Below are 16,568 nucleotides of genomic sequence, written 5' to 3'. Positions count from 1 at the left end.
CTGAGGAGGCTTCTCGTTAAGGTTACCCCACCTTTTCATAATTTCTAAAGGCATTCTTTTGCATTCGTCAGGTTCATTTCCTCCAGTTCATTCCCTTTAAATCCTGTGTGTCCACGATGTACCATCATACAAACTTCGAACTTGGTCCATTGTTTCACGCCTATAATTTGTATAATTATACTATACTAATTATACTAACCTCGGACTTACTCATTCTGGGGCGACTTCACGTTAAGGTTATCCCAGAGGATCTTTGTAGCTCTATCCACCGTTCCATAATTCCAAGTGAACTTAAGGGATTCTTTTGCATTCGTCAGGTTAACTTCCTCGAGTTTCATTCGCTTAAAATCCTATGTGTCCACTTAGAATATGTAACATCATGATAACCAAGGACTTGCTCCAGTGTCCTTCTACATGCTCAACATTCGCCTTAATCCGTTCGTCTAATTTTGTTTAATTCTACCCGTAATACTTTGTCTTCACTTAGGCTTCGCATTAAGGTTATTCCATAGGATCTTTGTAGCTCTATCCACCGCTTCTTTGTAGCTCTCTCCACCGCTTCATAATTCCAAGTTAACTTAAGGGACTCTTTTGCATTCGTCAGGTTAACTTCCTCGAGTTTCTTTCCCTTTAAATCAAGACTCGGGTTTTACAAAGCTTACCTCTGGAAAAGTATTTACTTAATGCTCTTTTACAGTTCAATACGATCTTAAATTTAATCTTTTAAACTGATATCGTACATATTCACTTTTGACTGTGGGTAAATATGTTAACCCCTGTTTGGCTCCATAATTATTCTAAACCAGTTTACACATTACGTTACTGCACAGACTTGTGGCTGGAAGCTAGTGCTGTGATTTGGTAGACGCTAGTATATTTTTGTTTCTGGATCGTCAATATAGAACCCCAGACCTACTTTATCCCCCGATTTGAGCCATCCGTGTAGCAACGGATTTCTATGGGCACCTGTTTCCGCTTGACCATGACATTCAAGCTGGGATCAGTGTTTCAAAGATATAGATTTAAACTGTGTCTGGTATGCGATCTGTACCATCCAATGTTTGTGTGTGGCCTTCCAACTAGGGTTCTATAGTTGAAACGAAAAGTAGACTTTTTTCATTCAGTTAAAAGTCGACTTTTCGACTTTTAACTGTTTCAATAGGATGAATATCTAGCAATCTAGTGGTGTCTCCATTTTTATTTCCAGTCAACGATTTAACTCTATCGGTCTTCAGTATCTTCTTGTCCAGGAACCAGGAATTTTCGTCTTCCAGTCTTTGCTAGATGAGCGGATGAGCCCAGCATTAGGCCATATTTGTATATGAATTCATTCCCCTTATAGGTGTGTATCCATTCTCGCTTAACATCCATATTTAATTGTGGTTACTAAGTGTAAAGGATACAAGATTCCAGCCTCTGGTGCACAGCAAAATGTCCCTTTCCTGATAGTTACATCTTTCAAAATATCCATCTGTTCCATAGCATGTAGTTAATCTAGTTACGGAGAGTTCGGTAAACATGAAACTAAGGCTGGAATCAGAGTAACAGTGTGCACGATATTGAAGACGCCTTCGATGCCAATGCATACCGTCTGTGTATCGAAGGATTAAACTACATAGTGGACAACTTCATTCATTCTCGCCTGTACATAAGTATGCGGCTTATAATTAAGTCCTTTGGTTGTTGTTCCGCTTATAACCATGCTATTGACCATCCGTTCCAAGGTTTTGAGTAGGAAGGGCCAATATTGACTAGTCTAGATACTGTTTATTTTTAACTTCCATTTTAAACTTATCACGTATTTAAACAGAATTCTAATAAATTTTTATTTACATAAATATTTGATTAAAATTTCATTTATTTACAATTAAAATTTAATTTGTTCAAATTAAATTAAATTTCAATAAAAATTGCTGTTTTATTAAAATATATCTATTTAATTTCTTGTTAAATTTAAACAAGAATTTTTAATTAATTTCCAAAAAAACATATCTCATATTACCTCATTATTGCCTTAACATAAGCTAATGGGTATCGAATTATTATTTAAAATAATTGGCCTACTTTTAGGTTAAGAAAACAGCTGGGTTTTCTTGTTTTAGCTGTAATTACTTCTTACAGCATCAGCTGCCATGTAAGATTTTGCTATTTATTTTTTATTCTTTATTATGAATTCTATAAATAAAATTTAAATAAATTACCAGCAAGTTTAAATTGTTTATTAAGGTATTTATTAGTATTTAAGATTTTCAATGAAGTGGAATGTAATTAAAAAATGTCTTGTTAAATGACTGTAAGTAATTAAATGTAAATTAAAGCTGGAAAATTATTTCATTTTATTTCTTTCGTTGTGCGAATTGATTTAGTAAAGTAATGGAGAGGGCATTAAGTATGAAAATTCGAAAGTTTTAAATGTGAATTTAATTGTTATTTAAAGGGGGAGAAAATCCACGCCTTACTGTTTGCCTTGGAATATGAAAGAGGCTATTGACTAGTTCATAAACTAGTCAACATACTAATTTATAAACTAGTCTTTGAAAACGTCTATTGAGTAATCCATAGAGTAATATATTTACTACTTTGTTGACTAGACTATGTACAAGTCCAGGGACTAGTCTATGAACTAATCTACGGACTAGGCAATGGACTCGGCTATTGATTAGTCTATGGACTATTGACTAGACTATGAACTAGTCTATTAGACTACTGACTAATGTATTGACTAGTCTCAGACTAATCTGTTAACTCATTTATTGACTAGTCTATTGAGTAGTCAATTGATTGGACTGTAAACTAGTCTGTAAACACGTCTATTAGCTAGACTTTTGACTCATCTGTGGACTATTCTGCGGACTAATCTGTAAACTAGTCTATTCACCAACCTGTGAACTTGTCTATAGACTCTGGACTAATCTACGGACTAGTCTACGATCTAGGCAATGAACTCGGCTATACTATGGACTAGTCTATGAATAGTCTATTGACTAGTCTCTGTACTAATCTACGGACTAGGCAATGGACTCGGCTATGGATTAGTCTATGGACTAGTCTATGGACTAGTCTATTGACTAATCTGTGGACTTGTCTATAGACTCTAGGCTAATCTACGGAGTAGGCAATGGACTCGGCTATTGATTATCTATGGACTAGTCTATGAACTAGTCTCTGGACTAATTTACGGACTAGGCAATGGACTCGGTATTGACTAGTCTATGCACTAGTTTATTGACTAGTCTATGGACTAGTCTATTGATAGATAAGACAATACTCTATGGCCTAGTTTATGGACTAGTCTATTGTTAGACAAGACAATAGTCTATGGCATAGTCTTTGAACTAGTCTGTTGTTAGACAAGACAATAGTCTATGGCATAGTCTATTGACTAGTCTATTGACCAGTGTATGTAGACTTTGACTAGCCCATAGACTAGTCAATAAACTATTCATGGACTAGTCTATTGACCAGTGTGTTAACAGGTCTATTGACTAGACTTTTGACTCGTCTATTGACTGACTGTCTGTGGACTATTCTACGGACTAATCTGTTAATTAGCCTATTGACTAATCTATGGACTTGTCTATAGACTAATGTATTGCCTCGTTCACAGACTAATCCATTAACTAGTCTATTGAGTAGTCTCTGGACTAATCTAAGCAATGGGCTAGTCTATGAACTAGTCTATTGATTAGTCTCTGAACTAATCTACAGACTAGTCTACGGACTAGGCAATGGACTCGGCTATTGATTAGTCTATGGACTAGTCAATGAATTATGGACTAGTCTATTGTATGGTCTATGGATTAGTCTATTGACTTGTCTATGGACTAGTCTATGGACTAGTCTATTGACCAGTGTATGTGGACTATGATTAGCCTATTGATTAGTCTATTGACTAGACTATGGACTAGTCTACTGACTTGTCTATGGACTAGTGCATGTATGAACTAATCTATGGATTAATCTATGAACTAGCCTATTGTTCAATGGGAATCTATTAACTAGTCTGTGGACTAGTCTATAGATCAGTCTAGGGACTAATTTATTGACAAGTCTATATAAAGTCTTTCAACAATCCATAGACTGGTTTGTAAACTGATCTATGTATAAGTCCATGAACATCTATAATAACACTTTTTTGGTTTATTTATGAACAGTTTATAATATAAAATAAGTACTGGGGGTACTGCGATAGTTTCCTATGTTAAAAACTTGTATCTAGTGGCAAAGAGAGCAAAAGAGGGCGAATAAATTAAATTTACATAAATTTCAAAACAACACATTTTTAAGGCAGCATATTTATAGGCGTTAACAGCTTGCCAAAATTAAGTAAAATAAAACTAATTTAAAATGCAATAAAAATATTTCAAAACTATATCAATATAATATTAAAACTTTATTAAAAAAAATTTTTTTATTTATCTTAAGCCTACAGCTTTAATAAATATTTTTATTTCTATTTTTGTTTACACCTAAAAATCTGCTACAATAATATTAACCAAGTTAGATTTTACAACATATTTAACATTGTTTTCATATTTTTTTCTTTTGTTTTAATTTCAAATTTTATTGTACAATTTAAATGTTAATAACTTTATTGTTATCATGTTTATACACAGTTTTTGTATTACTTATTACAATATTGAGTTTATTAAATTAGCATAATATTATTAAAAAAAACTCTTGCGTTGCACCTAGTGGTAGTAGTAGGCGTATGTGCAAGGGGAGTTTGAAAATATTATCATGTTTATTATCATTTTACAGAACATATTACATACAATTGTCGCTTGTAAATTGTGTAAATTATATATTCATGGAAAAACAATTTAAATGTAAAAACATATTAATAAGTTTTTTGTTTTTAAACAAAATAAAGTTTTTCGGTTTTATGGTAGAGTTGAAAATACATGAATTAACATAAATTTTTAAAAAGTACCAAAAAAGTACTTTTTCCAAAATTTACACATTTCGTTAGAATTCATGAAATTATGTTAGTAAACGTTAGCAAATAGCAAAACTTTATGTTTGAGTTTATAATTCACAAAAAAAAATTCGTTTTTAAATAGTACTCAAAAAGTACTTTTTACAAAAGACACAGTTTTCGCAGAAATTCGTGAAATTAGATAAGCAAAAGTAAGCAGATAGCTAAACTTTTAATTTTATTTGGTTGAGAGTTCACAAGTCATTGAAAAAACTTAATTCCAAAAAAATATGTACAAAAAAGTACTTTTTCAAAAATTCACAGTTTTCGACAGAAATGCATTAAATTAAGCAAAAGCTGACAAAGCTGTTAAGAGTTGAAAATACATAAATGAACATAAATTTCAAAAAAGTACTAAAAAAAGTACTTTTTTCAAAATTCACACATTTCGTTATAATTCATGTTAGTAAACGTTATCAAATAGCAAAACTTTATGTTTGAGTTTATAATTCACCAAAAAAAAACATCGTTTTTAAAAAGTACCCAAAAAGTACTTTTTACAAAAGCCACAGTTTTCGTTAGAAATTCATGAAATTTCAATAGAACTTCATGAAACTAGTAAAATGATTTTGAGAGTTTAAAATTCATTAAAAAATACTTTACATTAAAAAATACCAAAAAAGTACTTTTTAAGAAACTTGCAGTTTTCAACAGAAAAAAACTACTTTTTTCCAAAAATTCACAGTTTTAGATGGAAATGCATAAAATTAAGCCAGTTGAAGCCCACAGAACTGTTTAGAATTACAAATTCATTGAATAAAACAAAATTTTGAAAACTGCAACTTTTTTAAAAACTTGCAGTTTTCAACAGAAAAAACTACTTTTTTGCAAAAATTCACAGTTTTAGATAGAAATATATGAAATTAAGCCATTAAATGCTCACAGAGCTGTTAAGAATTAAAAAATCATTGAATAAAACACAATTTTAAAAAAGTACCAAAAAAGTACTTTTTAAAAAATTCACAATTTTTAACTGAAATTCATAAAACTGGGTAAATAAAGACCAGTGAAAGGAAGCGGATAATTTTAAATGATAATAATAATTCAAAATTGATAAAAAAAAAACTTCATTTTAAAAAAGTACCAAAAAACTGCTTTTTCATAATTTTACAGTTTTTGACAGAAATATATGAAATTAAGCCAGTAAAAGCACTTATTGCTGTTAAGAATTGAAAATTCATTGAATAAAACACAATTTTAAAAAAAGTACCAAAAAAGTACTTTTTAAAAGAATTCACAGTTTTTAAATGAAATTCTCAAAATTGAGTAAATAAAGATTAGTGAAAGTAAGCAGATAATTTTATATGATGATAAAACCAATTCAAAATTGGTTAAAAAACTTCATTTTAAAAAAGTACAAAAAAACTACTTTTTTAAAAATTTTACAGTTTTTGAAAGAAATATATGAAATTTAGCTAGTAAAAGCTCTTAGAGCTATTAATAGTTGAAAATTTATGAATAAAACAAAATTTTGAAAAAGTACCAAAAAAGTACTTTTTTTAAAATCCGCATTTTTCACTAAAAATTCGTAAAATTAGGTCAATAATCATTGACATATTGTAAAATTGTAATATAAATGCTTGAAATTAAGCCAGTAAAAGACTACAGATCTATTAAGAATTGAAAATTCTTGAATAAAACTTAATTTTCTAAAAGTACCAAAAAAGTACTTTTTCAAAAACTTACAGTTGTCAACAGAAATTCATAAAATTGGTTAAATAAACGTTCAGAGATAGCAAAAAAAAACAGTTTTACAAAAAGTATCTAGAAAGTTCTTTTTTAAAAAAATTCACACTTTTCGATTTAAAAAACTACCAAAAAAAATATTTTTTTTCAAATATTCATAGTTTTTGACAGGAATATATGAAATTAAGCCAGTAAAAGCTCTTAGAGTTAATAATAGTTGAAAATTTATAAATAAAACTCAATTTTAAAATAGTAACAAAAAAGTACTTTTTTAAAAAATTCTCAGTTTTTGCTAAAAATTTGTATAATTTGATGAATATTGACAAATTGCAAAATTTCAATAGTAATGCATGAAATTAAGCCAATAAAAGCTAACAGAGTTATTAACGGTTCAAAATTTATGAATAAAAATAAATTTTAAAAAAGTTCCAAAAAAGTACTTTTTTAAAAAATTCACATTTTTTGCTAGAAATTCGTGTAATTTGATGTATAAACGTTGGCCAATTGCAAAATTACATTAGAGCTGTTAATAATTGAAAATTCATTGAATAAAACTCAATTTTAAAATAAGTACCAAAAAAGTACTTTTTTTAAAAATTCGCAGTTTTTGCTAGAAATTTGTTAAATTTAATCAATAAGCGTTGATATCAAAAAAACAAAAAACATTTTTCATAAAACTACCGAAAAAAGTACTTTTTTCAAAAATTTCCAGTTTTCAACAGAAATGCAAGAAATTAAGCCAGTTTTCCTTAGTAATTCATGAAATTAAATTAATAGAATACAAATAAACATAAAAATAAACTTTTTTTTAACTGGAGTTCTTTTAGAATCCCTTCCCTAATTCAAACCTAAATTTTACTTTATAACAATAAGCATTGTTGCAACTGTTACTTTAAATTAAAAGTAAAAAAAGAACCCACATAAATTTCTTGCTTAATAAGTCTCAAACAAAAAAACTTTCATTTTAAATAGGTAATATAATTATATATCTTACAAATTCATGACTTGCTTTGCCTGCTACCTTTAATAACTTTAGAAGCTGCCTTTTTCTCATACGAAGAAAAATTAAAATAAATAATTTTTGTAGCTTAAATAACAATTTCTTAAGAAAAAAATAAGTAATAATTTATTTATTTATGGAGTTTTTTTGTTTGATGCTTTGTAGTTGAAACCTTTTTTTAATTTTGAAAAGAAATTTAAGGAAACAAGCAAAAAACGCAAACAGAATTATGCTGATGATTTATAACCTCTAATAAAATGTAATTTGTAGGGAATATTTTATATAATTTTATCCTTTTTTTGTTTGTAGCTAAATAAAGATTAAATTTAAATTTATATGTACGTTTTCCATAACATCATCATAAAATAAAACCAAGAAAATGTAATAAAACTTACCCTTCAACAAGGATTATTTTAAAATAAATTTATGTTTTTTTTATATATATATTTTTATGATGATAACAGTAATACAACACCTTGTTTGTTTGCTTTGCCACTTTAATTTTTCTTTTTTTTTTTTTTTTTTTCTTTAATAAATTTGAAAATTTCTTTATATTTATGTCAGCCTACTAAATGATTTATTTCTTTAAAAGTAAAATATATATATTTTTTTAAATTTTTTTATAGAAATTTATCTTTTTAGTTTCATTTATTAAGTGGAGAAAAATACTATTATTGAGTTAACAGCTCAACCGGAAATGAAAAGTATTTCCTTTTTTTTCATATGTTTCACACTTCCTACTCACACACACTCACTTAAAACTTTAAAACAAATTCATTTAACTTGCTGTTAACAAAACTTTCATTTTCTTGTATTATTTCTTTTAGAAGCATAAATAGTTATCTACCAAACAGCGAGTTTTATTTAAATTTAAAATTTACAACTTTGATTCTAAGGATTTAGTTATTTCCGCTAAAACAACCGTTTAGGATTTGCAACAAATGCAGACTAAAAAACTTTTCATTTGTAATCAGACAAAAACATCTGTCTCAAGTGTCGCCAAACGAAGAAGGCCAACACGACGTCAACGTTAACGTTAAAATGTTAAAATAACAACAGCAACAAAATATGCGGCAACAACAAGAGCAGCTGTATTAACTAACGGCACTTTACTGTCTAGTTGTTCACAATTCCACAATGTTTGTTATCATTTCTCTAGTGAGACTGTTAAGTTGTTGATAAAGTTTACACACACACACACACCCTCTCATCACCCACAGCAGGATGTTTTTATCATCACTGTTGTTGGGAAATTCGTAAACATTTGTATAACAATACAGCACGTTGTTATTTTCAAGACCACCCCCTCAACTAAAGTTATTTTGTTTATGTTCTCTTTTAACATTACATGAGCGTGAGTTTAAGTCTATGTAACGGTTTCTTTTGCATTATGAAATGTTTATGTTTTTTGCATGCTGTAAATGTACAAATATGCTCCTACGACATGCGCTTTAATAAGAATCATCTTTCTCGAAAAGAAAATTAAACGTTAGATTTAAATTTTTCTTTCAAATTAAATATTAATGTAGAATTAAAAATAGCATAAATCGCTTAAATAATTAATATTAACAATGCTTAAGAGTATGTATATAATAAACTAGAGACAGATTTCAAAGAAATTCATTATAAAGATTAAATGAAATTTTGTTTTATTAAAACAGTTTAAACAGTATTCCTGAAATGAACTTCATTTGAAACTTTAGACAAGAGAGCAACAAGTGGTTTTTATATAAAAACATAGTTGAAAATAATGTTAAATATCTAAATTTGTTCTTAATATAAAAAGAATTTCGGAAAGCGTTCCTATATATAGAATTAGGTCTCCTTTTGTAATTTATTATCATGATTTACTCACTAATTACATGTATGCCGCCGTTTATACTCTGATTATAATACACATAACATACACCTGTACGTATACGTGTTAATGAATTATTTATATTATAAATATTAAGTATACGCCTAATTAAGAGAAACCCTTGACATAGTTTTTATACCCTACACCACTTTAGTGGGGAGGGTATATTGGGTTTGTGCTGATGTTTGTAACGCACAATAATATTGGTCCTATACCCACCTTAAAGTATACCAATCGGCTCAGAATCATTTTCTGAGTCGATTTAGCTATGTCTGTCCGTCCGTCTGTCCATCCGTCTGTCCGTCCGTCTGTCCGTCCGTCCATGTAAACCTTGTAATCAAACTACAGGTCGCAATTTTGCAGATAATTCAATGAAATTTGGTACATGATCTTCTATTGTACCAGGGACGAAGCCTATTGAAAATGGTTAAGATCGGTCCATTATTTCACCTAGCCCCCATACAACTTAACCCCCCAATAGGGCTTGTAATCCTTGTAATCAAACTACAGGTCGCAATTTTGCAGATAATTCAATGAAATTTGGCACATGATATTTTATGGTATCGTAGACGAAGCCTATTGAAAATGGTTACCATCGGTCCATTATTTCACCTAGCCCCCATACAACTGAACCCCCGAAAAGGGCTTTTAAAACTTGTAATCAAACTACAGGTCGCAATTTTGGAGATAATTCAATGAAATTTGGCACATGATCTTTTATGGTACCGTAGACGAAGCCTATTGAAAATGGTTGCCATCGGTCCATTATTTCACCTAGTCCCCATACAACTGAACCCCCGAATAGGGCTTTTAAAACTTGTAATCAAACTACAGGTCGCAATTTTGGAGATAATTCAATGAAATTTGGCACATGATATTTTATGGTACCGATGAAGCCTGTTGAAAATGGTTTACATCGGTCCATTATTTCACCTAGCCCCCATACAACTGAATCCGCCGAATAGGGCTTTTAAGTTCATAATTATGTTTAATATACTCATATCTCGACAAAAAGCTGCAATAACCAAGTTGTATACAAGACTTGATGACCCCCACGAATTCCATAATAATAGGTTCTCATATGACCCTAGCCCCTATGAAAAGCCCCCATCAAAATTTCACTTAAATGTCCACAATTTTATTCAACAATAAACAGCTTAAGTATGTATATCTAAGGCAAGGTACAATTCAACTTAAATGCTTTATTATGGCAACTAAATCACATTATATTTTTGTCAAAGGTGTAGGGTATTATATGGTCGGCCTCGCCCGACTATAATTTCTTACTTGTTTTATATGTTCAAATAGAATTTTTTATAAAAAGACCAAAAAATTTGCCTCAGAGAGTAAATCCACAGATTGCCGGGTATGAGCCTGAGAAAGTGATAATTTTTTTGCAAAAATTACACCTTGTCCCAGAATCTTTGGGGCTTAAAAAAGTTTTTTAACTATCAACTGACCAATACTCCACTCTTGTAAAACGAAGTGAAACATTGGTCAGTAGCTGGCAGTTCCGGCTTCAGGTCTCGTTGAAATCCATCGTTGTCGAAGCAACAGGCGCCTCCTCATTGGTGTATTAGTGTGAACAAAGTTCATAGCATGATTGATCGAGTAACCTCCTATAGACTCTATTCACTTCGGCTATTTCATCTCTGTTGTATCTGAACTAATGTGTTAAAGATATTAGATATCATTAGACATGGTCCAACAAATCAAGTATAAAGATTTCCACCTGAGTGTTTTTTGCAAGTGACTCATGGACGATGATGAAACGTTTAAAATCCACCCAGTTGTTGAAGAAGACCACAATTTGGTTGACAGTGACGCACGTGAAGCGGATGTGCAGATAAGGACAGTAGGTTATTCAAATATATTGATTCTCTGGAGCACCGTCGCAATGTAAGGTGTGTTTGACTGGTCTATAGATACTACAATGGAATGTGTTCCTCTGAAATAAGGGATCTTGTTCCCGATAAAAGCAGGTTTATACGCAACACACGCCTCTCACCAATAACACACCCATTGATAGTCGATTGGCCACTGGATAGCACAATGCATTAAAGGGAAAACTCGTTATTTAGCCTAGCACCTCCAGCACTTACGATGTAGGCAAATTTAAATCGAATGTTGACAAACACTACTACCTATATCCTCCTTCCCATAACCTACACTACCAGTTCCATTACAATGCACTGCATGAGGTATGGGGTATAAAAAACTTACAAACTTTACTAGGTTTTTGTCTTTGCACAGATCATAGAAGGGGTTTTGTGGCTCGTGTAGAGCGTAGTGATAATAATCGTTACCGAAACCATGAGAATATATCCATTTGAATCACAACGACTCGAAATCCTTACAATCCTTCATAAAATTCATGTAAAACTATCAAAATCATCTCTTTCAATACCCATTCATATTCCATATCGCTCTCCTAACGCGACAAGTAGTTTTCTAAGCGAAGTAATTAATTGAGTACCCTTAATATGATTATATTAGGACATTTAAATAGTGATGAAGCAAGTTCATTAGGGATGTCTTTAGTAGGAGAAGGAGAACGAGACTGGTTTAACGTCGGAGCTGTTGAACAGGGAAATTAAATCAGGGCACCATCATAGTTGGCCTATCGCTGACTTGTCGGATTTTCCTCGTGATGCCGTGTTTTCCGTGAGAAAGATCCGTTGATTGTTGTTCATTTTGTTCCCTGTCGGTGTTGCACCATGTGTTACAAAGTGTTACTCGTGAAGGCAGATGTTGATTATGTGCTGTCTGGTGAAAACTTCTTGTTATTTATTTGATATGTGACTGGAGTTGGCTATTAGTCCAAAACTATTTGGAGATCAACTTATAGTAGTAGAAACAGCGAATTCATGCTGATTATAGCGAAGCTTCAAGGCAGACTAGTGTAGATGAGTGTAAATAACACAGTAGTAAGAAATAGTTCTAATTTTCCTGCGTTTAATTTAAATTTTGAAATTTCATTCCTTCCAAATTTTTTTCTTCAAAATATGAAATTTTCGACTTCAACTTCTTATCACTAACAGCTTAAACCTAAGTGTTATTTAAACTATGACCATTTAAAGATCAAAATATTAAAAAAAAAATCTTCCATAATTTTAACACACAAATTCTTTGCAACTTTAATTTGTACCCCAACACACAAAAAAAAAAAAAAAAAAACAATTATTTTATAACAACAAAAAAAAAAGAGAAAATATATATAATCCCTTAGAAACAGTTGAACATTAAAAGACATATTTATTATATTGGCCAAATGAAGTGTTTTACCCCCCAAAAAAATAAAACGGGGTAAATAATAGTTTTTTATACCTTTTTTTTTCAATTTACACTAAATGACCATCAAGCCATTTTTAATTCAATTCTGCCAAGAATCTAGTAGATAATTGTTTTAATTGCTTTCTTTTTTTACTTCTTTTTTAAGCACGCAATTTTTTTGTTTAAGGGAGTAAATGAATGACAAGAAGAACAGTAGCAGCAGTGGCAAGAAACAACGAAAATTAATAAATATTTGCATGTTTGAAACTGAAACAAAAGAAAAAGAACACATTGAAAATGTCACCAACTACAAGGTCAACTCTTTTTTTTTTTTTTTTTTTTTTTGTCAACTTAAAACTTATGGTTTTAAAGAAAACACTAAAAGAAAATTGGGTCAAAACAAAAGAAGACAAATAATTGAAAAATATATTGGAAAACAATTAACATAAATTCATTAATCTATTTATTTATTTATTTAATGCTTTTGGGTACCTGCTTCCAAAATTAGTAAATTATCTCACCTAAAACTATGCTTTATATTAATAAATATAAATGTTAACTAAAAGTATGCTATATAATATGATTAATTGTTTTGTTTGGGTATTATTTACAGCTAAAAATCAATCATACTACATAACTATTTTTATTGGTATTTAAATATTTTTTATTTATTAGCAAAAGTAAGATTTGTTTTTTTATTGTTCATTTTTGTGCTGAAAAAATACCTCCTCTTTCCTTCAAGTTTCTTTCATTTCAATTATCAAGGACATTTCGCATAAATTGTTTATGTATGTGTGAATGAGTTTGAAAGTAGAAGAGGATAATGCACTATACATGATTGTACAGTTTCCAAGAGTGTTTCTTTAGAGAAAATATTTTAGAATTTATGCAAAAGCTTTCGAAGAGTTAAGGTGGTGGTGTTTGTCTGATGTTGACAATGAAAGAATGTTGTAAATTTATGCAAGAAATAAAAAAAAGGTTTTCCATAATTTAACTTTGAATTTTAAGAAGAAATAGTGCATTACAAATATAACTTTTCGACCAGGAAAATCACGATTACTTTATATAGAAAATACTTGATTTTCTTATAGAAAAGTTATCGATAACTTATCCTTTCTATAGATAAGTTATCAATAATTTGACTTTTTTATAGAAAGTTTATCGATAACATCACGTTTCTATAGAAAAATTATCAATAATCTGACTTTTCTATAGAAAAATTATCGATAACTTGACTTTTCTATAGAAAATGTTTCGATAACTTGACTTTTCTATAGAAAAGTTATCAATAACTTGACTTTACTATAGAAAAGTTATCGATAACTTGACTTTTCTATAGAAGAGTTATCGATTACTTTACCTTTCAATAGAAAAGTTATCGATAACTTGACTTTTGTATAGAAAAGTTATCGATAACTAGACTATTCTATAAACAAATTATCGATAACTTGACTTATCTATAGAAAAGTTATCGATAGCTTGACTTTTCCATAGAAAAGTTGTCGTTAACTTGACTTTTCCATAGAAATGTTGTCGATATCTTGGCTTTTCTATAGACAAGTTATCGATTACTAGACTTTTCTATAGAAAAATTATCGATTACTACACTTTTCTATAGAAAAGTTATCGATAACTTAACTTTTCTATAGATAATTGATCGATAACTTGACTTTTCTATAGAAAATTGATCGATTACTTGATTACTTGACTCTTCTATGGAAAAATTACCGAAAACTTGAGTTTTCTATAGAAAAGTTATCGGTAACTTGACATTTCTATAGAAAACCTATCTTTTTTATAGAAAAGTTATTAATAGCTTTACTTTCCTATGGAAACATTATCGATAACTTTACTCTTCTGAGGAAAAGTTATATGTGAATTTACCTTTCTATAGAAATTCATAAATTAATTGTATGAAATAGTTAGTCCCTGCTATTATTTTATCGTTTCACATTCGATGTCATACTTTTTACACAAATGTTTTAATAAAAAATTGTGTGACCCTGCTTTTATGTCACATTTTTTCACATCATTGATAATTGTCCTTGAAATTCACACCTTTAAAAAGAACATATGTAAATGTTTAGATTTATGCAAAGACATAAATTGATAAACTACAATAATACATGTAACAAGTATGAATAATAGACATTAACATAAAAAACTTTCTTAAAACAAATAAATGTGTCATTTTTGTCTACCTTTAGAATCTTGCAATTTTTGCAAGCAGACTGAGTCGGAAAACTCGATTTATTGTTAAAATGGAAAATTTCGCACTAAAATGTGTCATTATGTAAAACTTGTAACTTTTAAAGTTAAAATTCAATAAAAATTTCTCTCCGGCTAGATTATCTTTTCCATTTAACAATGAGACACACCGGCTAAAGCCGGCAAAAGCAATTTGGTGACCACCAAGTTGTTTGCCAACAATTTGCAGCCGGAAGAGACTAAAATATAATTATACTATTAAAAATATCTCTAAACTCCCAAAAATGTTTAAAAATTAAAATACTTTTTTATAAATTCCTTAAAAATTAACTAAATGTTTCGGACAACTCACCGCCATACAACTTTCTTGTCAAACGTAATGTTAGCCATAAATTTCACAATTTTCATTATTTTTTCGACTTATTTTATAATAAAAACACTTGCTCTATATTTATTAAACTTTTATATACATGAAATTATACTTTATATCTTATTTTTCATTTATTTAACAAAATCACCACTGATCACAAGTAAAAATATCACAAAACTAATGTTTTATTTACATTTTACTTGTGTTTTCATAGCTAACATATTTTGTATATAACAAGTAAGAATAAGAAACTGTTTTAGCACTTAATGTGAACGGCATTATCATAAGTATCACACGAATAGTAAACACTGTTTTAACATCATTAACCTTACAAAAATATTGAGACTGCGCTACCAAAAAGAATGTCTTTGCTAAGCAGACAGTTCAACCATAGAATCTTTTAGTAATTACATAATTCATTTATCACTTCTATTAAGATTTCTATCCGGATGGATTGTGTTATCCAATTATCACCGAGCCAGCGGCGAAAGTAGACGACTATCATATTGTTTGCTAACAATTTACAATCGGAAAAGTCTACAACATAATTATAATCTTAAAATACCTCTAAACTCTCCATAAATGTTCAAAAATGAAAATTTTTATTCAAATTGTTCTGCCATCACTCACCGCCTAAAAATTTTCTTGTCAAACTAACTGCTTGCCATAATTTGCATTATTTTTAAAAATTCCTAAGAAATATCATAAATTTAACTTAACAAACAATTAAATAGCACTTTTTGTTTCAATTTTCTTTAAAATTATAAATTCACAATTGATTACAGACAAATTTTTAACAAAAATGATGTTCTGTTTCTTTGTTTACATTTTTATAGAGTTTTTATAGGCAACATCTTTTATATATGAGAACTGAAAAAATATTACACTGCCTTAACGCTTATTATATACGGCATTATCGAGTGCTGTTTTTATAAAGTAACCAGACACTGTTTTAACATAAGCATTGTCACTATTAATAGTGCTTAACCTTATAGGGTAAACAGAATGCTTAACAAAACAGAATTATTAGGGTGTCCATAATAATAATATTAAACACAAACTCTTTGATGAGATATGATATAATACAGAAAATTTATATTAACCGACTTCTATATGATAAATTGTAGCTTAATGAAGATCTGTTATCGCTTATAACAGCATCGATAACTTGACTTTACTATAGAAAAGTTATCGA

Source organism: Lucilia sericata, unplaced genomic scaffold (genome assembly GCF_015586225.1).
Source record: "Lucilia sericata isolate MDLA Ls3-8-SP2 unplaced genomic scaffold, ASM1558622v1 Contig001018F_arrow, whole genome shotgun sequence".
NCBI lineage: Eukaryota > Metazoa > Arthropoda > Insecta > Diptera > Calliphoridae > Lucilia > Lucilia sericata.
This window is presented reverse-complemented; position numbering follows the sequence as displayed.